The 26,554-nt window shown below is 42.2% G+C and overlaps 1 pseudogene; it reads left to right on the top strand.

Moving 5' to 3' along the window:
* On the top strand, window positions 1–26,554 carry LOC121615613 (annotated as a pseudogene).

Genomic DNA, 26,554 nt, shown 5'->3' with positions numbered 1-26,554 from the left:
ATGACCAACATCCTAAAACATTTCCCAGCATGCTCTCTGACCAGCCGCATGCTAGTCCTGCTGGCTACAGTTAATAACTATTATTTGAACACTCTGGGATTCATTTAAGTCACATTTCAGTGGCGTGAAGATTGATCCACATCACTGGAAACATATTTGTCCCTGAGACAGACATTACATCACAATAAAACACACAATCGTAGAATTAGAAACAACAGAAAACACGCAGCAGGTGAACGGGAGAAAAATGTAGTCGATTAAAACTCTCATTGGTCCACAGAGGAGCAGAGAGATGACAAGACTCCCTCGCAAATTACTATAACTAATTACTGAAACTGCTGTGCTGCTCGTTAATTAGGAAACACAAAACTTGAGTGACCAATCACAGGTGAGCAGGAAGAGTCTCAACAGGTAAAAACAACAGAGGGACTTCCTGTGAAACTGAAAGTGTCCTTAGACCCGATGAACCAGTTCTGTTTCAAACCAGTTTAGTCCCTGAAAACAGAAACCTGAACACCAGATTTTAAATAAAACATTTAAACACTAAATTTGAAAAAGAAATAGAAAATAGAAATTCTATCATCAGCTGAAACAGTTCTACAGACTGTTCCCTGACAGAGGGAACCTTTCTGAGGATCAGTGTCTGTAAATCATGAATGAAACAAACACAAACTAAAAATTCAAATTCAGTTCTACAGTAACATGACGAGTATGAACACTTTCTAATGACAAATATAATATCAACAATTCTCACTGAATATATTAAGTAGAACTTCATGTTATCAGCCTGTACTCTGCTGCATGTTGTCCTTATGAGGTTTCTAATTTTTATCATTTTTTGTTCTGTTTTCATATTTTCATGTCTTTTTGTTTCGGGCTTGAGTGTGTGTGAATGTGTGTGTCGTGTGTGTGAGAGAGTGAGTGTGTGTGTGTGTGAGTGTGTGTGTGTGTGAGTGTGTGTGTGTGTGTGTGTGTTGTCCTGAAGCTGTAGATGATTCATTTCCTGTGAACACCTGAGATCAGATCAGCTGCAGGCTGTCAGAGCTCAGAACACCTGAGACTGTTGGAGGGGGGGTCTCAGTAGTAGTAGACAGTCTGTGGTGTGTCACTTCCTCTGTAAACAGTCAGTTTAGTCCTAATAGATCTGATTTACTGTTTTAATAAACTGTTAAACTAGAATAATGAAATGTTGATTTGCTTTTTGTGGTTTGTTTGACTGTAAAGGAGAAAAAAACATGAAGAAATGTCTTCCCACCTGTTCAGGTGCCCCCAGCTTTGCTGGTAGACTCTAATGTCTGGTGTCCCCTCTATGTGATGGTTTGGCTTTAATAATCAGGAGAGTCTTGAATAATATCCAGCGACAGCAGTTACAGGCTGTTTGTTGATAAAGGTGTAGAAAATACAATGTACTGTAGTATAATGTCTGTCAATAAAAAACCTTTCACACAAACTGTCTGGCAGGCAAAGGCAGGGACCAGCTGACTCCTGGCATCGTAGACTGGTCATAGGAACATGGAAAGTCACACCTCGGAGGGGAAAGGACCCCCATTTGGTGCAGGAGGTGAAGCAGTACAACTAGATATGGCTGGGCTTACCCTCTATATAGCACCGGTTGGGAACCAAAGTCCTGGAGAGGGGTTGGACTCTCCTTTTCCAGATTTACCCGGGCAGGTGTGGGAAAGTTGGAGTTCTCCCCAATGAACAAGAGGGTCACCTTCACTCAACTTTGAGTCAATGAGAGAGTCTCAGTCCCATGACGGGAAATCTACTAGTTACAAAGAATAAAAAGGAGAACTAGAAAGAGACCATACAGACAATAAAAAGGAAAAATAAAAAAAATAAAATCAGTATATATATATATATATATATCGATCTACAGTGGTTGGTTGAGGAGCATGTCCAGTTTGGGACCCTCAGAATTGTATCTTGATTCTAAGATACTAGAGATCGGATGTGTCAGGCCGATACTGGAAAGAGGACTCAGAGTTACACAGCAACAGAGTTTATTAAATCACAACTCGCCAAAGAACTCCTCGACAAGCGCGAAAACAACAGCTGTGAAATTACTCTTAGTAAATTCTATAAGGACCTGACTGTGGTCAAGGGAAACAAAACAAAATAACTAGAATAACGCAAATCGCTCAGAGAGGAGGAATAAAGGCTGTGAAACTTAAGAAACAATATCCGCTCCAAAGGGAGGAAACAAAACAAGGCTATCAAAATTAATCAACGCAGGGATTAGACCACTACGAACCAAAATACGCTCCGCTTAAAAACGACAGAGGATTATCACAATTTCACTGGGAGGTTAGAACATAAAGCGCTCGCTAGGAGGGAAGGGAAGGTAAAAACAAAGACAAATATACAGACTATGATAAGAGTAGTACACAACGAAAAACGCTCACACGGAGGATAAGGAAATTTCTAGGAAACAAACAAAAGGACTATGAAACGAGAACAACGAATACACTCTTAAGGAGAACTTTGGAATAACGAGCAATTAACAAAGGAACAGAAAGCTCAGAACTAGACTATGAAACTTTATCAACATAAAACGCTCACGAGGAGGAACAATGGCTTACACGAAGACTTGATCTGTGGCTGTGGTTCAAAAGTTGGCACGGGTGATACGACCTTAGGACAAACACGCACTGGCACGAGACAAGGGAGACGCAGACCATTTAAACACATGGAGGGTAATAGGTAACAGGTGGAGACAATGGGTAATCAGGCTGACGCACCGGTGACACATGAGGGAGGGCAAGTGCTCTGAAACGAGAGGAGAGTTAGATTCACAAAATAAAACAGGAAATGACAAGACAAAAAACCCAAGACGAGACAAACCTCACCGCGGTGTGACAGGATGAAGAGCTGAGGTATGCGGGGGGAGCTCAGAGTGTAGCCTCTGCTCCTTCTCTTCAAAAGGAGCCAGCTGAGGTGATTCAGGCTGATCAGGATGGCTCATGGCTCCTTTATCAGTTTTCTGGGCACACCCAACTGGGAGACCCCTCGGCTCGACCGAGAACTCCTGATTCAGGAGTGTTAAATTCCTCATTTGTGTTGTTACTGTTGGTAGCTGCAATCTGACGTCTGTTTTGTTTATTGTTTGCATTTGGTCAAATTTTCTCCATTAACAGTCTGCTGTTAGCTGTTAGCTGTTAGCTGTTAGCTCCTGTCTGCAGTGCCCCCCTGGATCTACAGACAACCATCATTGGATTATTCTTATATTGGAGATTAAAAGCATCATTATCTCAGCACATTAGATTTCTCAGTCTTTTCACTTCTGAAAGTCCGACCATGGTCTGAACCAGTGTTTGTGCTTCTGTTTCACTTTTGATCCAGTCACATTTGCGTTCACATTGCAATGACGCTAGTCCACTAAAAAACTATAAATAGCATATTTATGTCTTGTGGTCATCACCTACGTGACCTGTATCTCCCTAAACTTGCAGATAGTTTGTGGACTAGATCCGTCTGAAGTCTGTGTGCTGCCTTTCCATCCTCTCAGAAAGAAAAGATTTAGAGTTTTTTCCAGCTGAGTCTTGATGAAGTCGATGGACCTAATGTTGATTAATCATCTGATCTCCTCCTCGCCACATGTGCTGCAACCGATCAGACCTAGGTTAAGCTGTTTCTGAACCTCTGAGGGAGGTGTCACACCTGTGTGACACCTAGTTATGATGACACATTTCATTCTACAGTGAAAGGTCCCACCTGTTCCTGTCTGAGGTCAGCCGACGTCTTCATGTGAAACTGCAGCTCACAGTCAGACTCAGGTCCAGACTTCTTCTTTCTTCTCTTTGACTCTGACCTGAACATGATGGATGGATCTGAGTTACAGTAGAGACTCTCTAACTCTAATAATAATCCATCATCTGACTTAACGATTAATTAAAGTGAAAGAAATGTATGAGCCTGAGGCCTCGGTCATCATCTGCCTGTAAATAATAAAACAAAGATCTGTGAAATGAATTCTGACTCTCTGTGTTTAATCAATGATTGAAGTCTGAAGTGGTTTAATGACTTTCAGCAGCTCGTTGATCAAAACAGGAAAATATTGATTTGAAAGTGATGAGACAGAAAAACTAGACATGAAACATCGAATCTGAAAACATGAACCAAGTTTACAGTCAGGTGTTTCTGTCTGTCCTCACGTTCCACCATTCCACATCACATGATCCTACAACACACCCACACCTCCTGTCCTCCAATCAACACGCAGGATTTATACCTGCCCAGCTACACACATCATCATATTATTACATCATCATATTATTACACTTATCGTCAGCGTGTCCTCTGGTGGTTCGATCAGGTGTAAAATCTCTGAACACTTTAAATTGTAATAAATGTCTCACCTGTCTGTCTGTCTGTGACTCACCTGTCTGTCTGTCTGTCTGTCTGTCTGTCTGTGACTCACCTGTCTGTCTGTCTGTCTGTCTGTGACTCACCTGTCTACCTGCCTGTCTGTCTGTCTGTCTGTGACTCACCTGTCTGTCTGTCTGTGACTCACCTGTCTACCTGCCTGTCTGTCCTTGACTCACCTGTCTGTCTGCCTGTCTGTCTGTGACTCCCCTGTCTGCCTGCCTGTCTGTCTGTGACTCACCTGTCTGTCTGCCTGTCTGTCTGCCTGTCTGTCTGTGACTCACCTGTCTGTCTGCCTGTCTGTCTGTGACTCACCTGTCTACCTGCCTGTCTGTCTGTGACTCCCCTGTCTGCCTGCCTGTCTGTCTGTGACTCACCTGTCTACCTGCCTGTCTGCCTGCCTGTCTGTCTGTGACTCACCTGTCTGTCTGTCTGTCTGTCTGTCTGTCTGTCTGTGACTCTCCTGTCTACCTGCCTGTCTGTCTGTGACTCACCTGTGTGTCTGTCTGTCTGTCTGTCTGTCTGTGACTCTCCTGTCTACCTGCCTGTCTGTCTGTGACTCACCTGTCTGTCTGTCTGTCTGCCTGTCTGTCTGTGACTCACCTGTCTGTCTGCCTGTCTATACACGCTGTCTATCATGTACTTATCACATAAATGTGTTTCAGTTTGGTGAAAACGTGTCATTCTGTTTGCTGTGGTCCTTTCAGATTAAAAGCTGTTCAGATGAAGATTAAAGGCCCGAGCAGAGACACTAAAGGTCTTCTTCTCTTCTTGTCTTCGTCTCTCTCTCGTTGAACCTCCTGCAGCTCGTCTGGTGTTTGTCCATCTGTCTATCTAATGTGAAGGTCGAGGATCTCACACTGAGTCCTGCTGGGTTCAGTGCTTCATCAGTCCTCCTTCAGGTGTACACTCGTCTTTGTCTCTGTTGTGAACATCCACATGGAGACGGGGAAGACATGTTTGACGCCTGACAACCCATCTGTCCATTTCCAACATATGGAAACATTTACAGATGAAGTAATGTGAATAATTTCTATCAAACTGTTGACAAGACACACAGAAACACACACATACACACACAGAAACACACTGAAACACACACATACACACAAACCCAGTTGTAGGAGGTCGTCCTCTTCGGCTTTGACCTTTCATGTGAAGACGACTTCCAGACGACGCTTCTGATTGGCTCTCAGCCGCCTGAGCTTTCACTTCACATGTGAAGACTTCAAGGAGAGGAATCGTGTAATTCACTGAGCTTCAGTCTGGCAGCCAGACACACACATACACACACACATACACACACACATACACACACACAGACACACACAGAAACTCACACACTCACACACACACACACACACACACACACAGACACACAAAGACACACACACACAGGCACACACAGAGAGACACACACAGACACACAAAGACACACATGCACTCACACACTAAAAAACACATAAATACTCTTTAATGGGGAAATGGTAGAAAGCTCAGGAAGATGAACAGAGAAAAGTTCCCTCTGTAGGATGGACAGACAGGACGAGGACGTCTGTACGGGACAGATCAACAGCAAAAAGACATCGTGGACAATCCAGATGACGGAGTCTGCACCTTTTAATCAATCCAATGAAGCAGGTTTTCACGCTTCAAGTCTGTTTTCTTCTGTTTTACATGAATAACTACAGTGAATGTGGACCTGAAGGCATCGTGTGTGACCCAGATGGAGGACTGAAGTGTGTACCTGTGTGTAATGCTACGCCAGGTGAACATGAACACAATCACATCCACACTTCAACTGGAAAGAGATTTCAGATCAGTTTAACGAGATAACAACATGTTTGACATCTGAGCAGTTTGTCTTGTTGAGCTCGTTCAGCTGTGAGGATTTTATCATCATCATCACAGCAGTTCCTGAAATTATTCCTTCAGATGTTTTCTCAGACTGGAGGAGGAATCTCCAGAGCTGTCAGAGAACCACTGAACGTCTGGACGTGTCACCGTGCTTTGTTTTATTTGAGTCTCAAACTGAGTATTTCTATTTGCCTTCTGGATCCTGAAGAGGACTTTATGTTGAGCTCACGACTCGCTCATCAGTAGTGGTCCTTTAGGTTCACACCTGACAGCATCTTCTAGTTCAGCATCTGGTATCATTGTGGCTTTTCCACCTTTAGAAGGAGTCTGTTCACACTGAAAAAGACCCAGAAAAACAGCATTCATTTAAAATACTCAACAATAATAGACTAATTAGGCCAAAATTATTTGATAGAAAAATTCTGGCCCTTGGACAGATGCAGTTGAAGACGTCAGTCACTATAAAACATTATGAAGTGAACATTTTCTATTTTGAAATAAATTTTCTCTTGATGAGTCATTTCTCAGGGGTGTTGAATATTCACTGTAGATAGATAGATATACTTTATTTATCCCAAGCTGTAGCTGGAGATCATTCACACTGATCTGTCTCCAGATGAATGCTGTTTTAGCGTAGCTGTTTCCTACTGTTGACATGGTTGTCATGGTGACATGGGGTGTTGTGTGTTGTTGAGTTTCCACATTAATGTTAACTAGAGGATTTGCTACCAGCACATTCAGAACAGTCTCTTTTCTCTGGCCACAATAACAGGAAATGTCCGAGTCAGAAGTAAATGTGGCTGAACTGTCTAAGCCTCGTCTTGGTGTCGTGCTGGCCCAATCACAAGAGATGTGATGTTTATTAATTGATTAACCCCTTCATGCCGATTGTCGCAAATTTGCATCATACAGATTGCAGCCAAATCACGCATGCATTCTTCTAATTTGTGCATATTCAACACACACCTGGGAACCTTTGCGAGCACTGGTTTCTCATCAGACCGGTCAAAGTGAAAGAACCCCTGTTCTAATTGTTGTTACAATATAATGGATGTGAGCCAATTTTGTGGCTGTTTTGATGAAATAAATGAATTTTGAAGATGTTTTTACTGCATTTAAGCCTTGAAAAAGTGCACATGTACTGTTTGTTTGAACCCTGTTCTAGTTAAATTTATATCTATTGTTTGTGCTACAGAAAAATTGACAAACTCTCTTAATTTAGGATCAATTTGAGAGCAAAAACATAAGAACAAATTTATTAATATAATTCTGTACATTCAGGCGTCAGGGGGTTAAACATATGTTGTTAATGGAAATTGTTCTGGACCTCTGACCCCGAACAGAATTCAGATGCAGCCCTTTGAGTAATAAGTTTGAACTACATGACGGAGATAATAGATTATTCTGTAGGAACCAGTGAAGACACACAGACTGGAAGAGACTAGAGAAGCATTAATAATACTGATGTTTCATGTGACCCCACCCTCCCTTACTGGAGGAGGAGGAACCCGCCCCCAGAGGGAACAGGGTCTTTATAGCAGACAGACGAGCGACAGCAGGATACTAATGGAGAGAGAGAGTCGGCCGTCGAGCTGCTGCTGGAGTTCATCCCTCCTTGAACTGTCAATCAGGGAACCTGCAGATCAGAAAACGGACGGTAAGACTGTTGTTTTACTCTCAGCTCTGAATATTTTAACAGCTGACTGAAGCAGCTTTGACGGGATCAGATTAATTCATCGCTGTCTGAAATACTGATGGACGACAAACTAAATGTAACACCATGAAAATAATGAAACAAATAGTTGTGTTGTCCATCCAGACCTGCTCACTGTTTCTGTTGTGCTGTGTTTTATCTTTGTTTTAAGAATAAAATATAAAAATATGTACCAAAGACTACATAGTATTAACACGTAGTTTATACATAAGAACATTATTATTTTTAGTTCCTGTTGTTGGACCAGATAAAATAAAATGAGTGTTCTTCACTTGAGTAAAAGCTTATTTACATTTCATCCAGTTTTTTAGGTTTTTGTCAGAGAAATTACTGTAAAATATTCTCTGTTAATAAAATAACATATGTCACTTTACAAACCGTTAAAAACAAGTCTCTAAAATGGAATTACTGGTTATTTTATTGTATGTCGTCAGTTGGTGTAGTATGAAGGTCAGTCTGTCGATGCTAACGGGCTGACACAACATGTGTGGTTTCTTCTCTTATTACTTTGTTTTATTCGGAGGATTGTTTCAGTCCGAGAATACAATACAGAAAACAAAGACACGTGTAATAACTATACATTTAATTTATATTGTACTTTTTAAAACAATGTTACAAAAGAAAAAGGGATAAAGCAGATAAATTAAGATAAAGGCCAACATGAGCACAGAGGGAATAAAGAGAAAGATTAAAAAAAGAAATAAAAACAGCATAAAAACATGCTTTCACAAAGATAAATGTTTTAAAACGAGATTTAAAAGTGTGTCTAAGTCTCGCAGGCAGAGAGTTCAGTAGGATGGAGGCTTGAATGGCCTCAGTTGAGCTGGAAGAAGTAACTGAACAACACTTGATCATCAAAACAGAGCTTAGCATCAAAATTTGCTATAAATTCCCAGCAGCATAATATTATTTGAGAGGCCAAGATAAGCACCAGAGGAGCGGACTGAATTTGGGGAACTGAACTGAATGACTTCAGACTTCTCATCATTAAATTCAAGGACGTTTTGGGACATCCAGGATTTCATATCAGAGAGACCGGTTGTGGCGGGTTAGCGAGCCTGCTAGGATCTGTGGGTTTTACCAGCATGTATAAATGTGTGTCATCTGCATAAGATGTATATAAGTGTATTGGCAGAAGGGGGACAAGAACCAAGCCTTGAGGGACACCACAATTCAGCAGGGCCATCGAGGAAGAAGAGTAACAAGCACTCAGGCTCGAGCCAAGGATAGTCAAAGCTGCATGCTTAAAATTCAGAGTCACAGAGGTCAGACAGTTGTTACAACCTGCAGAATAACAGGGCTGACGGGGGGGTGGGGTAGTTCATATGGGAGACTGTACTCTGTAACAGTGACACTGTGATGGGTTGAAACCTAAAGCTGCTCACACACATACACATCCACACAGATTTTATGGATAAATCAAATTTTGTTTCAGGTGTTCAGAAGAATACAGCTCTCCATATCCATCCTCTGAGGAAGGTCAGCCTAGAAGACCGATCTCTGGGCTCCTACAATTTGAGGGCTCTTCATTGGACAATTTGATGTCTCCTTGTTGGACAGTTTGAAGTCTCTTCATTGGACAGTGTGAGATCTCCTAGTTGGTGTCTTCCTCCTCAGCAATGAACCGTCTCCGGTTTCTGAGCATGCTCAGTATGTTCATCCTGTGGGAGGAACCAGGCTGTGAGGGGATGACCCTGAACTCCTTCCTCCTTTGTCAGGTGTCGGGACGAGGAGCAGCAGGAGGGAATGGAGGGGCACAAAGACAAGGACCAGTAGGAAATGATGGAGGACAAGGACAAGGAGCAGCAGGACGTGTCCACTCCCACCAGAGGAGCAGGAGGAGCTGGGTGTGGAACCAGTTCTTCATCCTGGAGGAGTACACCGGAGATGAGCCGCTCTATGTCGGGAAGGTACAGATATATATATTCAGATAAATTCACGTAGCTCAGATGATGTTAAATTAATCTCCACCTAATGGACGCTTTGAATCATTACATCTGCTGCACTTCTAACAGGTGTAATCAGATTACTTTATTATTATTCTGTCCGTCAGTCAACTGTCAGACCTCCATGTTCTTCGTCTGAAATCACTTAATCTGACTGTTTCCTCTTCACATCTCAAGCCTGAGATCTGGTCTTTGATTGGCTGACACACATTCTGTGAGATGACAGGACTGTAGTGAACGCACACACAGAGCCCCCATTCTAGAAGATGAGTCACACACTGTCTGTCTTTTAGCCGACAGCTGCACAGATTCAACCTGACAGATCAGTGTGTGTGTGTGTGCGTGTGTGTGCGTGTGTGTGTGTCTGTGTGTGTGTGCGTGCGTGCGTGCGTGCGTGCGTGTGTGTGTGCGTGCGTGCGTGCGTGTGTGTGTGTGTGTCTGTGTGTGTGTGTGTGCGTGCGTGCGTGCGTGTGTGTGTCTGTGTGTGTGCGTGTGTGCGTGCGTGCGTGTGTGCGTGTGTGTGTCTGTGTGTGTGTGTGTGCGTGCGTGTGTGTGTCTGTGTGTGTGTGTGTGCGTGCGTTTGTCAGTGTACAGCTGACTGGTAAAAACTGCAGGATATTTTAATATTTTTTTTTCCTCTGTTGGTGACCAGGAAACATGGTGTTATTGATCGTGATAGATTTATAGATGATATACAACTTTACGTTGTCATGACAGAGAGAGAAAGGTTGTGCCTGTCAGACTACACTGAGGGCTTCAAAAGAACTATAACGCACCTGTTACTCACTCAATACTTAATGTGTTAATTACTCAGTGATGAGCTAATTACTCAGCAGATTTAAAAGTTCTGTGTTGAGTTTTTTTCACAAGAAAGTAATGAGTCCTAATAAACAAGATAAAGCAGGTGAGACTTGTCTTCTCTGGTGCTAGGCTAGCAGTTTCCTCCGCTTCCAGTCCTCCAGTCAGCTGAGTAAGGGTAGGAGTTAATTTAACACCTGACTTCCTTTAACTGACCTGACTTCCTCTTCATGGTCATCTCTGATAGTTTAACTGGTTTATCCTACTGGTTTACCTGGTTGCTCCAGTGGTTTTGCTGGTTCTCCTGGTTGTCTCTGTTCTGTGCAGCTCCACTCTGACATGGATAAAGGTGAAGGTCAGGTGAGGTACATCCTGAATGGTGAAGGAGCGATGTCCATATTCACCATTGATGAGAATACAGGAGACATTCACGCCACCAAGAGGCTGGACCGGGAACAGCAGGCGTACTACACCTTGAGAGCTCAGGCTCGAGACCAGAAGACCAACCTGCTGGTCGAACCCGAGTCACAGTTCATCATCAAAGTCCAGGACATCAATGACAACGAGCCCAAGTTCCTGGAGGGACCATACACTGCGAGTGTGGCTGAGCGGTCTCCCGTAGGTGTGTCTGAATGCCTGCAGACTAAAGGAGGGACATTTTTACTCCATAACATGGATTTAGAACTATATGAGCTGATATCTATATCTGTGAAAGGTTCTGAGACATACATTAAGTCAAATTTTCCTTTCTTTTATTAAAAGTAAGAAGAAGGTTCAAACGGAAAAAAAAGAATCAGATCTGTTTTTATTCAGACAGAAATCATCCCGAAGCTCTGCTCATTAATTACAATGAGAAGCACAAAGCAGCTGTAGTTAACCACGTTTTATAGGCTGCTGCTCCTAATATGACAATCCAAGTTAAAACAGACTTTATGACAAATGAAAATCAGAGTTTAAGCAGACTTTTAATGTGAAAAGGAAAAATCAAACAGGCTCTTAATGTGAAAATCAGTTATATTGCTCAGGGCTACAACGTACATATTTCAGTTACTCCAAAATGTTTTTCCATCTTAAATCATTCTAAGCCCTTTGTTTTGATTTGTTTTATAAGTTTTATATTTGACAAAGAGGAGCAGGGGACCAGTGTGACCCCCTCAGTCTGTAATTAAAGATGTTTTTGAATCGTAGGTACGTCAGTGGTGACGGTGGTTGCGACAGACGCTGATGATCCGACTTATGGAAACTCTGCCAGATTGATTTATAGCATGGTGCAGGGTCAACCATACTTCTCTGTGGAGCCAAAGACAGGTGAGATCACGCCTGAATGCATTGAACACAAGATCTGAACATTCCTGACCATAACTAATGAAAGCACCAGAACACATCAGGACAACATTGCATTTCTTGAAGAAACTGTGTGTGAAAGCTGGACGACGTTCACGTCTGCTGCTGCTAGCTGCAACCTGCTGCTGCTGCTGCAACCTGCTGCTAGCTGCAACCTGCTGCTGCTGCTGCAACCTGCTGCTAGCTGCTGCTAGCTGCAACCTGCTGCTGCTGCTGCAACCTGCTGCTGCTGCAACCTGCTGCTAGCTGCAACCTGCTGCTGCTGCAACCTGCTGCTGCTGCTGCTGCAACCTGCTGCTAGCTGCAACTTTTCAAATCTTTTAGCGCCACCTACAGGTGAGACTGTATCGAATGCTATAGACTTGTTGGACATAAGCATGAAATCTGTAGCACATGTAGTTGCTACAGAACTTTCAGACATTCCTCCAATAGACTTCCATTACAAATTTTAACTCTTCACAAAATTCTACAAAAGAAAAAATGTTTTAAAGAAACGTGATCACTTATGTCTCATGTAGACGATCTATGTTTTTACATTGGAATAAAGTTTCTGTGAAATAATAACAATAAGAAGAAGAATAAAGTGTGAAGATAACAACAGTATTTCATGAGTGTGAGAGCTCACACAGCTCTCACACTCATGAAATACAACGCTACAACTACTACTACCTCTAGTTAGTTCAAATATAACACATAGAAACAGAATCATTTCAGAACATGCTTTCTGAGGTTTCTGATTTTTAACATTCAGTTCTGACAAGTTTCTAAATGACATTATTATTATTTGTTACATCCGTGACTGGTCGGTAAAGACTGATATATGTTAAGTAAGAGTTGTAAAAACAAGTGAAGGCAGCTCGCTGAGAGACGCCAGATAATAAAATGTTGATATTTATGTGGATTTTAACAAAGTAGCAAAGTGTAGTATTAATTAAAAAATACTACGTATAATCCCTGATTCAGACTTCACATCTGAATATTTAAACCTGTGAAAAAACCCTAAACCCTGCTGCCATGTTTTAATGTTTCCCTCTTATTTAAACCAGTTTAGTGTGTTTACCCACCCCACCCCACCCCACCCCCACCCCCATCTGCAGCAGACATTAACCTGTAAATGGTCCTGAAACATGTTTGTGGTTCACAGAGAGGAGGTGAATTAACTCGTTCTCTGCACTGACAGATTAAAAGAATGTGTGTGTGGGTGGGTGGGTGGGTGTGTGTGTGTGTCTGTGTGTGAGGATTATTTGAGTATTAACAGCTTCAGCTTCCTCTGCTCTGAATCTCCCATGTATTTAAGGTCAGTATCAGCAGCTCTTAATTGGTCAGAGGTCACATGATGTTTTCACTTCCTGTTGAGTCAGACTGAAAAACACTATGACTCACGTGACGCTAACAGCTCACATGATGGCCGACTGGGTCCACAATCCTACAAGAGGATAAATGCCTGGGACTCCCCACCAGTCAGTTAGAACTGAAGAAGCCTTTTGGATGAGAAGCGAAATGCTTCTAGAACCTGAATGAAGTCCAGCTGCATGTGGAAGCTCTTAGACGTGAACTGGATGAATGAGAGTCGTCACAGATACATGAGCTAACTGTAATTGTTATTTACTCATTAAGTCAGACGTATCAGCACAGCGTTTCATAATTTGAGGTGTGTTGTCTTATCTTCTGTAAAATCTTCCAGACTGAATCATTATTAAAGAGGATTTATCAAGTTTGTTGTTGGTGTGGTGTTGATTTGTTTATTAGTCTCACCTGTCCTGCAGGTGTGGTGAGAACGGCTCTTGCTGACATGGACCGGGAGGCGCAGGACAGTTACCTGCTGGTTGTCCAGGCCAAAGACATGATTGGCCAGATGGGCGGTCTGTCAGGAACCACATCCGTCACAGTAATGCTGACCGACGTCAATGACAACCCGCCTCGCTTCCCCCGCAGTGAGTCTGACCTCTGACCTTTTGATATGACATCATAGAAGCACCGCGAGGTGACAGATTAGACCAGCAGGTCTTTCAGGAGCCTCCACAGCATGTTGGATGAAGTTGTTACCAACATTATGAGTCAAGAGGAAATGTGTTACCATGTGGCACTTTACCTGTTTGTCAAACTGTGTCCCTACAGAAAGCTACCAGTTCAGTGTTCTAGAGTCTGTACTGGTTTCAGCAGTGGTCGCTAAGATCAAAGCTCTGGATCTGGATGTTGGTCCAAATGCTGAGATGGACTACAGGATCCTGGATGGAGATGAACAGGAGACCTTCAGGATCATCACCGATCCTAACACACAGGAAGGACTGGTCACACTCCACAAGGTACTGGTTAAGGTATCAGAAGTATGTGCTGTTGTCTTTGAAGAACCTACTGGTTTCTGTGCAATAGGTACTGGTTTTCTCGTGGAAACTACTGATTTGATGTCAGAAGGCACTGGTGTGCTTGGAGAACATACTGGTTATCTTGTAGCAGGTCACCAGTTTCTTACTGGGGATGGCAGAAACGTGTTCTCGGTGGTCTCGGTTTTGAGTTGTTCTGATTGTTTCTGGTCTGTAGCTGCAGAACTGCTCTGGATTGTATTTTCTGTGTCAGTCCCAGAGGAGAGTCCTCTGCTGCTGAACAGCTGCTGACAACCATCGACACAGTTTGTTTTAAATTTAGATCGATGTCAGTGATGCGTGCAAAGACAAAATGATCTGGTGTTCCCAAAGCTGACTGCTCTGTGCGTGGTTTTATTAAGAACCTTGAGAACATATTTTTAGTAACGTACATCATGCCCCTTTAAATCAGGCTTCAACAGCTCCACGTGAGGCTGCTTCATCTCCACATGATGAGATAATGACGTCAGGATGTTGAGATAACATCAGTCATCATCGGTCCACCCCTCTTCTCCCTCCAGACTCTGGACTTTGAGATGAAGTCGAGCTACGTGTTGCGTGTCGAGGCATCCAATCATTACGTGGACGCTCGTTTCCTGTCGTCAGACTTGTTCAACGATGTGACGACGGTGCGTCTGCTGGTGGAGAACGTGGATGAGCCTCCGGTTTTCTCCTCCCTCGTCAGTTGGATGGGGATCTCTGAGGGAGCTGCAGTTGGAACCGATGTGGGCTCAGTTTTAGCTCACGATCCCGATGCCACCAACAGCCCCATCAGGTACAAACGTCACCACTTTCAGACAGATACGGAGTCAAAATCACTGCTGAAGTTTTAACAGGGCTAAATCTGTGTGCAGGTACTCTATAGACAGGAAGTCAGATGTGGAGCGCTACTTTAACATTGACAGCAGTTCAGGTGTGATCACAACAGGCAGACCTCTGGACAGAGAGACCATCGCTCTGCACAACATCACCGTCCTCGCCACTGAGACCCGTGAGTCGAGACTTCGTCCCACTTTAAACCATGAAGCAACACTGAATCCACGCTGTTTAATGTCATTTTATTAATCCTGGTCCCGTCCCTCAGTTAATAAGAGAAACCCTGCTCTGAAGGGAGGGACAGTCCCCTCCACCGGCCATGCTCCTCCAAAGGGTCCAAGTGCGACGTATAGGGGCAGCCTCACCAAAAACCTCCAAAATGATCCCAGACTGACTCAGCCTCTGCTCCCCTTCTCTGAGATTAGATCCACGGTCACCCCCCCCTCTGGCTTTACAGGCAGACTGAGCCCCCCTGTAATGTGTCTCTCTCCCATCCGCTACAACTTAGCACTCACTCTTATTGACATACAAACTGGATCTTAATCCAGCTAACCATGGCCCCACAGGAAAAGAAAAGAGAGACTTTTTTCCATCAGTATTTTTATTAAGTTTTAAAGAATTTTCACGTACAAACATGAAAAAAAAACAAGATTACAACAACAATAACCCCCCCCCCCCAAAAAAAACAAAAGCTTCTCTGTTTCATACTGTGCGGTTAAACCAAAATATATAATTCACCCATAATAAGGATGTGGAGTATCAAAACAGAAAGAGAGACAGGAAAAAATAAAAGAGTATTATTTTAGGACACTGCAGAGGACACTGCAGAGGACTGCCAATAACTACGCCTCCTCCTCCATCTCACCCCCCCACCACTCAAATCCACATTCTCCATGTATTCAATAAAAGGTCCCCAAATGTTTGGAAATAGTGACCGTTTCCCTTTTATAAATAAGTAATCTTCTCCATCGGTGAAGTTGTAGATATTTCTTTAATCAGTTGAATTTTGGTTTACTTGTACTTCTCCATGAGGTTGCTATAACTCTTTGCGAGCAGGAGACATAACTCCAGGGCAGTAATTATTTTTCTAGAAATATGCTGTCTACCAGAATATAAACCGAGGATAAACAATTTAGGGTCAAGGACTAAAATTCCCTGTAGGAGCCAAATTTGTCATTTTTTGTGTTTGAGTGTTGTACACATTTGTGTCAGTAGGTGGCAGTATCCATTTAGGCCATTGTTTGAGTCTATATAGGTAGGTGGGTTAATCAGCGTGGTGTCGCACACTGGGGAACTCATACGGTTTTTGACCATGCCATGGCGTGTAACGCCGCAGGTTAGAATCGTGGGTTGTGGTGAAAGTGAGCATTTGAGTCGGCTGTATGTATCTTAATAAACCTGCAACACAAATCAGTAATGCTTGGACATTGGATGTGTCATGCATTTACACCTGCATGCACTTACACTGGCACGCGTACAAGCCATTGAAACCATCAGTGTGCGCATAAAGTGACAAAGGGCCACTTTATTCCCTTTAAAACCTGTTTAATCTCCCACCAGAACTGTTGGACTTCTGCATTCCCAAATACAGTGAAAAATGTCCCCTTCTCCTCCGCACCTGATGCACAAGACCAGGATATCATTATTGTACTTACTGAGCTTTTCTGGAGTCAAATAAATCCTCATTAACCAGCTATACTGCAGAACTTTGAGGCGGGTATTGGTAGCTTGTGTTTGTGCTTTAGCACACGTTTCCTCCCAAGAGAGACATTTTGATATAAATGCTCAAAAAACATTTATATTTTTATATTTGTCATTTTTGCAGGATTAAAACAAATGATATAAAACATGTTAACCAGAGAGCTCATCTGTTTCTCCCTGTTAAAAGTGTTCATGCTAACCAAAGCCAACCAAAGCTAACCAGCTGTTTGTTGCTTCAAAATTACTGTTGACTTCCTTTAACCTGTTATTTTGTTTTGGTGACTTCCTGCCCGTTCATGATGTAGACAGTTCAACAGATGTAGCTGACGTGTGTGTGTGTGTATGTGTGTGTGTGTGTGTGTGTGTGTGTGTGTCAGTGGATCAGTCTCAGGTGGGGAAAGCTGTAGTTCTGGTCTCTGTGACAGACGTTAACGATAACGCTCCGAGCTTCGCCATCGAGTATGAAACATTCGTTTGTGAGAACACAGAACCTGGACAGGTAAGCATCACCTGCATGCTGTTCATTACACACAGTGTTCTGTAAAATGTTATTGTGTTTTGACCCTCAGGGCCACAGCAAAATTTATTTTCATTGGTCCAGAGACTTTTAAACACAGGTACTTAAATTTAATTGGCAGAGTGAAAATACCAGATTTTTATTGTCATGTGAAATTTGTGGTTCAGTCATGCTTTTATTATGTAGAAATATGTGGTTCAGTCATGCTTTTATTATGTAGAAATATGTGGTTCAGTCATGCTTTTATTATGTAGAAATATGTGGTTCAGTCATGCTTTTATTATGTAGAAACATCATGTCTCAGAGACAGTGTTTCCACAATGATATTTATTATTATTAATGTTTATTATATTGTATATTTCTGTATATTGTTGATGTTTTTGAATGACTTTATTTATCGGTCATTCATTAGAGTCTCAGGACAGAAACCTCATGGACGAGCTGCCAACAAAACAAACACAGCTCTTCTTAAACTGTCTTTAAAATTATGCTTAACTTCAGCACTCTCGCAGTGAGGAATGTACTTATTCATTTACATTTCTGAACTTAAAAGAGAGTAAAGTGCAGTAAATGTTGATGTTGGTGAATGTGATGGACTGCCTCAGTGCCATCGAGCCAGCAGCTGCTGCTTGGTGGTGTCTTAAAATTCGTCTTTCAGATAAATCAAATGTTATTTGTGTGTTATTTAAGGGATATTTAACTGTTAGATCATTTCTGAAATCTGTTTTAATCTGTTTATGGTCTGCATCCAAATGTTCCATTACTGTGCAACTAATCTGATACCAGTCACATGACCAGGATCAGCCTGAAGTCACATGACCAGGATCAGCCTGAAGTCACATGACCAGGATCAGTGTGAAGTCACATGACCAGGATCAGCCTGAAGTCACATGACATGAATTTATGAGCTCAGGGGGATATTTCAGATATCCATTTCTTATAACAGCGGCTTGTTGTTCTGTTAAAGAGAGATGATGCCCCAGTTTAAAGGGCCATTCTGTTTGTGAGTTCAGTTAGGTTGAGCACTGTTCCTCAGAACTGAAAGATTAATACAATGGGATAACATGGCAAACACACACACACTGATAAAACCTTCCAGTTAAACCAGTGAAACAAACTCGTATGTTCTGCTCTTCTAGGAAACGGCCTCAGCCTCGCACTCTGCCTTCTTCCTACCTGCTTTTCTTCAAACCTGTCTGTGTTTTTGCCTTTAGAACCACATGATGACAGAACATATTCATAACGTCTGTCAGTGATGGTCGTTCTTTGTGCGGCAGAATCCAAATTCATCGTCCACAACAGACTGAATCTGAACTGTTGCTGTCTAAAACTATCATTCAGACACAATAAACAGGAATGATTTTCTCTCTTCAATCAGCTGACCTTCTCATTCATGTGTTTGACCTTTGACCTCTCAGATCATTGAGACCCTGAGTGCTGTGGATCGTGATGAACCAGAGAAAGGACAACACTTCATGTTTTCTCTGGCCTCTGAGGCTGCTGAGAGCCTCAACTTCACCCTGAGAGACAATAAAGGTAAAGCTCTCCTTAAAACAAGTTATCATGAAGATCTACAGGGCCGGACGCTTCCCTCAGTTCATCCTGGACTGGATCCTGAACTCAGAGACCACTGAGCATCTTTCATTCACTGAGAGAGATGTTGTCAGGGCTCTGTTGAGCCCAAGAGGTTCCACTGAGTGAGGCCAATGAAAAACAGATGTGAGGCACAAACACATGATGGGGGGCCTGTATTCTCATGTGTTGGGGGGTATGAGACAGAAGGAGCCAATAATAAGACAATGAATTTATGTTCTGTGCACACATGCCTCAAGGCCTGTTGGGATTGACCAAATCTCAGATTAACTTTGGAAATGAAGCAAATCAGAAGAAAGTGAGAGTTAGATAGCAAACATTGTGAGGCTGCTGCCTGTCATTACCTTTCCCTGATTATTTTGCCAAGGTGAACCCCAATTCATGGTTACATTAGCACAATTATTTTTTGTCATATAAATTTTCTGAAATTGAAGATTTAAATATTTTAATGTGGCATTCTCTAATCAGTAAAATCTGAACTAAAATAAAAACCTATGTTGTATTGGATGAATTTTATTTTGGACGTTTTCAATCAACTCATCTGAAAGCAGCATGTTATGGCAAAAAAAAACAACAACTCAAATTTAGGCTAACCAGTGCATGAACAAACCCTTTAATGGTCATTCAGGTGTTTCCAAACCTGGTCCCTGTGTTGAAATATTTCGGTGTGTGTGAGTAATGACAAAGCGGTACGTTGTCTACATTGATGGTAAGTATTGCGTTGCAGCCATTGCAGCCCATGCTGCAGCTGCTGGCTGACACCGCTGCAAACACCAAACTCTGGCAGATGAAGCATGAAAAACTGTCCAGATGTACTACAAGCAAGGCCGCAGCCAGAGGACGGAAGAGACTCGTTTTCTGGAGGCACTACAGATTTCTACCTCTGCAAATGAGTAAGTGTAAGTTGTTTCTTCAAAACTAACAGTTTTCTTAAACTTTAATGATTTCTGTAGCTAGAATGATTCGATTTGTGATTTGTACATGGTGATATTTTAGAATTATACAGGCTGTAATAAAGCAAGATATTTTTGATATTACTGTCAGAATATCTGACAATCGAGCAAGCACTTAGCTAGCAGTAAGGTTTAAACTCAGATTTAAATCTCATAATCTTAGAAAAACAGATTTAAAACTTTTGAGGGTCCTGGTTTGTGAAAATCTCCGCTACACTTACTTTTCTATTACACCCTGTGGTCGTGGGGTCGCTGGCTGTGGATACCTTCAGACTAAAAGCGTGGCGGATGCAGTGTGGTTGCTTTGACATCTAGTAGTGGAGAGCGTTGTCTGTCCTGAAACTCCACTGTGTGTGTGTGTGTGTGTGTGTGTGTGTGTTCGATGCTACCATTTGTTAGGGACACAGTCCCAATCCTAAACCACTGAATTGGTCAATTGACCATGACTCCCAAAATGACACATCCCACTGGAGAGTACCAGCGATGAGCCGATACGATGTAGGCTGAGCCCTGTTGTAACAGACCTTCATCCTCACATTGTTAACGTTGTGAAATGGTCACAGTTTACTTGGTTAGGTTTAGGAACGGATCAGGTAAATTAAGCACATTAGTGTTAGATATGTGATGTAATGTCGGTACATTAACTTTCGGTTTTAAATGGAACACAAACAGCGTTCTCTTGGGTGGAAGTCCTGTGTTTGTTTGAGTCTTCCACCCCACCTTCACCTGACTTTCTCCTTTGCTCCCGTCATAATTACTACAGCCACTAGAGGTCACCACGTAGCAACAATATGGCTCATGATAACTTGGAAAGACAACTTAGATAGTTGTTTTTTCTGCTGAGGCTCCAATTATGACTCTGATTTGTTAACAGCCTCGGTTTAGAATTATGAAAAGTCCAATTTAACACTTCTAAATCCCTCCTGAAGTTACAGCATTTTAGGATTAAAAGTCTTTTTCTGTTGTGGTTGTACCCTTTCCAATCAAAACAGAGTTTTGTTTGTTCTACTTTGCATCCTATTATTAATAGAAGTCAGGTACCAGCATGCTCGGCGGAGGAGACCAGCTGCATGCCGACTTCTTTGTAGAAACACCACATATGATGCATCAAATTATCAGGAAAAGGATGGAAGGAAGGAAGGATGGAAGGATGGAAGGAAGGAGGCAGCTTTCAGGAGGCAGACCCTATCAGGCCTGAGCAATGAAAACAAGACACTTCTCCCTTCTCCAAAGCGGTGTATTAAGCACTGAAACCATCTGCCATATATTTTTCTTTAGTTTACCCACTGGTCAGTGTTTGAGTGGCTGCCTTATCGTGACGCAGTCAGTAACATGGCAGCGTATAATTATCATCCTATTTATTACATCAGTAAAATGTAAACTGATTCCCATTCTCCTGTACTCGCCTCGTGAACTAGACATTGTTAAATAGTTTAGTAGCTAAATTGCAATAATATTAGCTGTGAAAGAGTTTTCACTTTTGTTTTTGTCAGCAAATCACAAATTACAAAACATATATGACTGATACAAGCTGAGCTGAGACCTGTGAAGAAAAACACAATTTAAAAAATATACATGTCAATAGAAAGTACTGTACTCGATAAAACATTTAACTGAAACAAACAGAACAGATGAAGATCAGGTAGAGCTCTCACAGTGTAGATTAAAGCTGAATGTGCAGAGTCACTGAGGAGAGGCTCGTCTTTGTGGGTAGGAATGACCCACTCTGCTGTCTCTGACCTTTGCCTGTCGGTCATGCAGGGGATGTAAAGTGTTGTCCTTTTTGTCCTTCTCTCAACAACCACCTCAAGGGGCTCCCGAGCTGTCCCCGGATCAGAGCCAGCCTTCTTCGTCAGTTTATTCAGTTTCTCAGTGTCATGGCTCTGATGCTGCGGCCCCCGCACATGGCTGCAGTGGCCGGTAGTGATTCTTGTATCAGAGACACTCTCAGTTGAAATGTGCCTGCTAATGATTGGAGCTCCGGACATGAGTCAAAGCTGGCTGGGGATCAGTTTCAGATTACGGTATACTTCTGTGTTCTGTACAGTTTCGTGGGTTATAACAGTAGATTGAAGAGTAAAAATATAACATTGTCAGTTCTTCTTATAAGAGTTGTTGAATTCTGTTGAAAAGTTACAACTTTCCAAAAAAACGTTTTCTGTTTTGTGATCCTGATTGGTTCTGAGAGATTAGTGAAGATCAAAGTTTTAGGCATATATTACTCATATTTTACTCATATATTAGTCATATATTACTCACATATTACTCATATATTACTCATATTACTCATATATTACTCATATATTTCTCATATTACTCATATATTACTCATATATTAGTCATATATTACTCATATATTTCTCATATTACTCATATATTACTCATATATTACTGATATATTACTCATATATTACTCATATATTACTGATATATTTCTCATATTACTCATATATTACTCATATATTACTGATATATTAGTCATATATTACTCATATATTACTCATATATTACTCATATATTTCTCATATTACTCATATATTACTCACATTACTCATATATTACTCATATATTACTCATGTTACTCATATATTACTCATATATTACTCATATTACTCATATATTACTCATATATTACTCATATTACTCATATATTACTCATATATTACTCATATTACTCATATTACTCATATATTACTCATATATTACTCATATATTTCTCATATTACTCATATATTACTCATATATTACTCACATTACTCATATATTACTCATATATTACTCATATATTACTCATGTTACTCATATATTACTCATATATTACTCATATTACTCATATATTACTCATATATTACTCATATTACTCATATATTACTCATATATTACTCATATTACTCATATATTACTCATATATTACTCATATATTACAGTGACTGAGCAGAATTCGAGGAGTGGCAGTAATTGCATGTTATCACGTTGGTTGAAGGACAGGAATTAGTACTTGTGCTCCTTTCCTCCTCAGATCCACTTGGGGGTACAGCTTTCCTTCAGTTGGGGTTGTGTATATTTTTCCATTTGCTTCAAGCTTCGACATCTGCAAACGTCCAAATGAACGATTTAATACTTCATACTGAACATGTAAACTGTTTACTGACCTCTCTCCCTCCCTCTATTTCAGATTGATGGCATCAGGAGACTCAGTGCAGAGCCTCTCATTCACTATCACATTGAAGCGCAGACTGTGTCTCATTGTATTCAGGCAACATGGAAGGCCACTGAAACCTTGAGCAAAATAAATCATCGGTGTCACAGCTGGTGTTACACCATCTGATCTGCAGTCAGTTCCTGTCTCCCTCAGAGTCTCCCTCGCTCTCTCTCCCTCTGTGTCTGTGTGGTGGATGACAGATGTGCTGGAGCAGAGCCTGTCAGTCAGCCAGCTGGTGAAAAGTTTGCTGACTCCATGTCTCTAGCCTTTCCATTCCAAACATGAATGTGTTCTTTGTGATGGGGAGACATCCATGACATTAATGTGCCTCGATATTTGTGTTCTCAGATATGAAAATGCAATGTTCCATATTCAGCATAACTATAATGTACCAAAGTTATATTTAGTGCCTCAGGTGAATAATGCAGCCAGAAGTTTCCCTTTCACACCTCGTCGTGGGACGGTCTTCTGCTATATATCGAGCTTTTTTCCCCCTTTGTGTGGCGATGCTGCTGTGGGGGGCGGAGATGGCACGCAGCAGGGGGCTCTGGGTTGGAATCGAGCCTGGGCCACTGCGGTAAGGACATGGGGCACACGCTGTATCAGGTGAGCAGTCGGTGCCCAGGTTCACAGGATTTTACTGAAATACGCAGTAACATTTTACTTCAGCTGTCCTTTTTTTCTTTTAAATTGTGGTGATGTTTTTGTTTTGGGGGGGTGTGTTGTTTAGTTTTTAATGTTGGAGGTCTTCTGGTTCTTTGTTCTTCTTTGTCTTCATCAGAATGTGGAAATAAATGTTTTCACTTTGACGTTTTTATTCTTCTTTTTCTGTCTGTTTATCCATAAATACATTCAATCAATGAGTCAGTCAGTGAATCAATCAATCACTTCACAAACTGTTCTCTTGTATGAACATGTGCAGTTAAAGAATGAATGCTTATATTTTTATCACGTCACATAAAGCAACGTGTCTGTTTGGGAATTAGGACCCAACAGTTATCAACTGTTCAGAAACTACAGTTTGTTTCAGAAATTTAATTTCATTTATTTAGTCAACACTCCTCTTTTCAGCCGACTAAATCACTGAAAGAGCCTCTCAACATTTCCTTTTAATGTTGTGTGTTCCTCTGAAACTTGGCTAGGTTGGCACTTCAGTATTGTTCTGCTAGCAATATAGTTGGAACACAATTTACTTACCTGCAACTCCCAATTGCTCCCCTGTTTCTTTTTTGAGGATATCCTCACAGATACTGAGCTGCGGATCATATAACATGTGCTGCTTTTCAACATTGTAAATCAATCTATCAATCAATCAATCAATCGATCGTCCACATTGACTGCTGACCGGAAGGGAAACAGAAACGTCAAGGCCATCGGCGTGGATTTTCACTGGTGAAAAGGAATGAAAAAAGGTTGGAGGTAGAGCAGGTGTGCAAAACTTAAATAAAATAAATAGAACCAGGGCATGATGCATGGAGCAGGTTCAGACATCCTCCACTCAGACAGCAGTGTGAGGCAATCCGACGGACCAATTCCAAAACTTATTTAACTCATTTACACACTGTAAGAGCCATTTCTGTGCATGTATTTCGTTTTTGTTTTTTATTCTTGCTGTGAGCGTCCCACCACTAGGGGGCATCCCTGCTGTGAAGTGAGGTCATATAATCAGCCAGGTGAGGCACTCAGGTGTGGCTGATGGAGGGGAGGCAAACAGCTTTAGACCGTGTCGTGTCGTTTTGGTGTTTTATTCTGATTGGTAAGGGGACTATTATTGGTTTTGAAAACTGTGGAACTGAAGAATGCGAACAATGAAAGGGCCGTGATTATGTTGGGTCAAAGCAGCAGAGTGGACATGTCATTTACACGCATCGAAACATCCTCACCATCAGCAACCAGGTGCCCTTGATCGATTGGTAAAAGGGGTCACAACACACAGGGCCCACATTTAAAAATACCAGATTACCCCTTTAATCACCGAAATGTCTGAGTTTTAGGAACAAAAATCCATCCACGTGGAAAACTTAAATGCAGTCAATCTAAAGAAGTTCTTCAGATTGACCAATGGTCTGGATAGACAAATCAGCATTGTCGATTTCAGAAGCCTTCAGGGTTTCAGCAGAGTCCAAGAACAACTGAATATTGCCTTATTTGCATGCATCAAATTTGTAATGAGCTGCAGTCGATATCTGAAACCACTGTAATTATTTGAAGACATGAAAATCTTTGTTTGATTTACCAAAATTATGACTTTTATAATGATATTTATTCATGTTATTTTCCCAGTCCAAAGTCTGACATCAGTTGATCATTTTAAAACCATGCAGGTTCTACGGTCTTATCAAACATAACTCCTGTGTTTCCTCCTGTCCATCCATCTGTCCTCAGACAACACAGCATCCATCCTGACTCTCCGTGGTGGTTTCCTGCAGCGGGATCGGCTGGTTCACTTCCTGCCGGTGGTCATTTCAGATGGCAGCAGTCCGTCTCTCAGCAGCACCAACATGCTGTCCATCATCGTCTGCACCTGCGACGACGCCGGAAACCGCCGCTCTTGCAGTCAGGGGGCATCAGCACTACTGGGGGTCGGCCTCAGCACTGCCGCCACCCTTGCAGTCGTCACCTGTGTCCTGACTCTGCTGGGTAAGACCTGAGACATGATCATCGGCTGACAGACTCTGGCCCTTTCACCTTAATCAGAAAATAAGCTCTGGGAACTGAAAGTTGAATCAGTAAGATAGACACTGCCTAGCAACCAGACTGTACACCATAGCAACCACCCTCAGTCAGGTTAGCAACCAGCCACACTGAAGATAGCAACCAGGATATAATTAACCTTTATATAAGTGTTAGACTGAGCCCGCCCCTTCCTGTGTCCTCAGGTGTCGTCATTGTAATGGTTGCTGTCAGACACCGGAGGAGAGAGCCTCTCATGATGGACGATGAGCGGGACATTCGTGAGAACATTGTTCGTTATGATGATGAAGGTGGAGGTGAGGAGGACACTGAGGCCTTTGACATGCTCGCTTTGAGGCACCTGAACAGGACACACCACACCTGCCAAGACCCCACCAAGAACCCTCCAGGACTCCTCGCCAAAACACCTGACTACAGGACAGATAAGAACAGGCTGTTCCAGGAGTTAATCGGGGAAAAACTGCAGGAGGCAGACCGGGACCTGACGGCGCCCCCCTATGACTCTCTGCAGACCTACGCCTTCGAGGGCAGCGGGTCGGCTGCGGAGTCGCTCAGCTCATTAGCTTCACTGGACTCGTTAAACCCCTTAGAGTCTGAGCAGAACTACGATTACCTGAGTGGGTGGGGGCCAAGGTTCCAAAAGCTTGCAGAACTCTATGGACACCATGAGGGAGGGGGGGTCACCTCATAA

Source organism: Chelmon rostratus, chromosome 12 (assembly GCF_017976325.1).
Source record: "Chelmon rostratus isolate fCheRos1 chromosome 12, fCheRos1.pri, whole genome shotgun sequence".
In the NCBI taxonomy this organism is placed as follows: Eukaryota; Metazoa; Chordata; class Actinopteri; order Chaetodontiformes; family Chaetodontidae; genus Chelmon; species Chelmon rostratus.
This window is presented reverse-complemented; position numbering and strand designations above follow the sequence as displayed.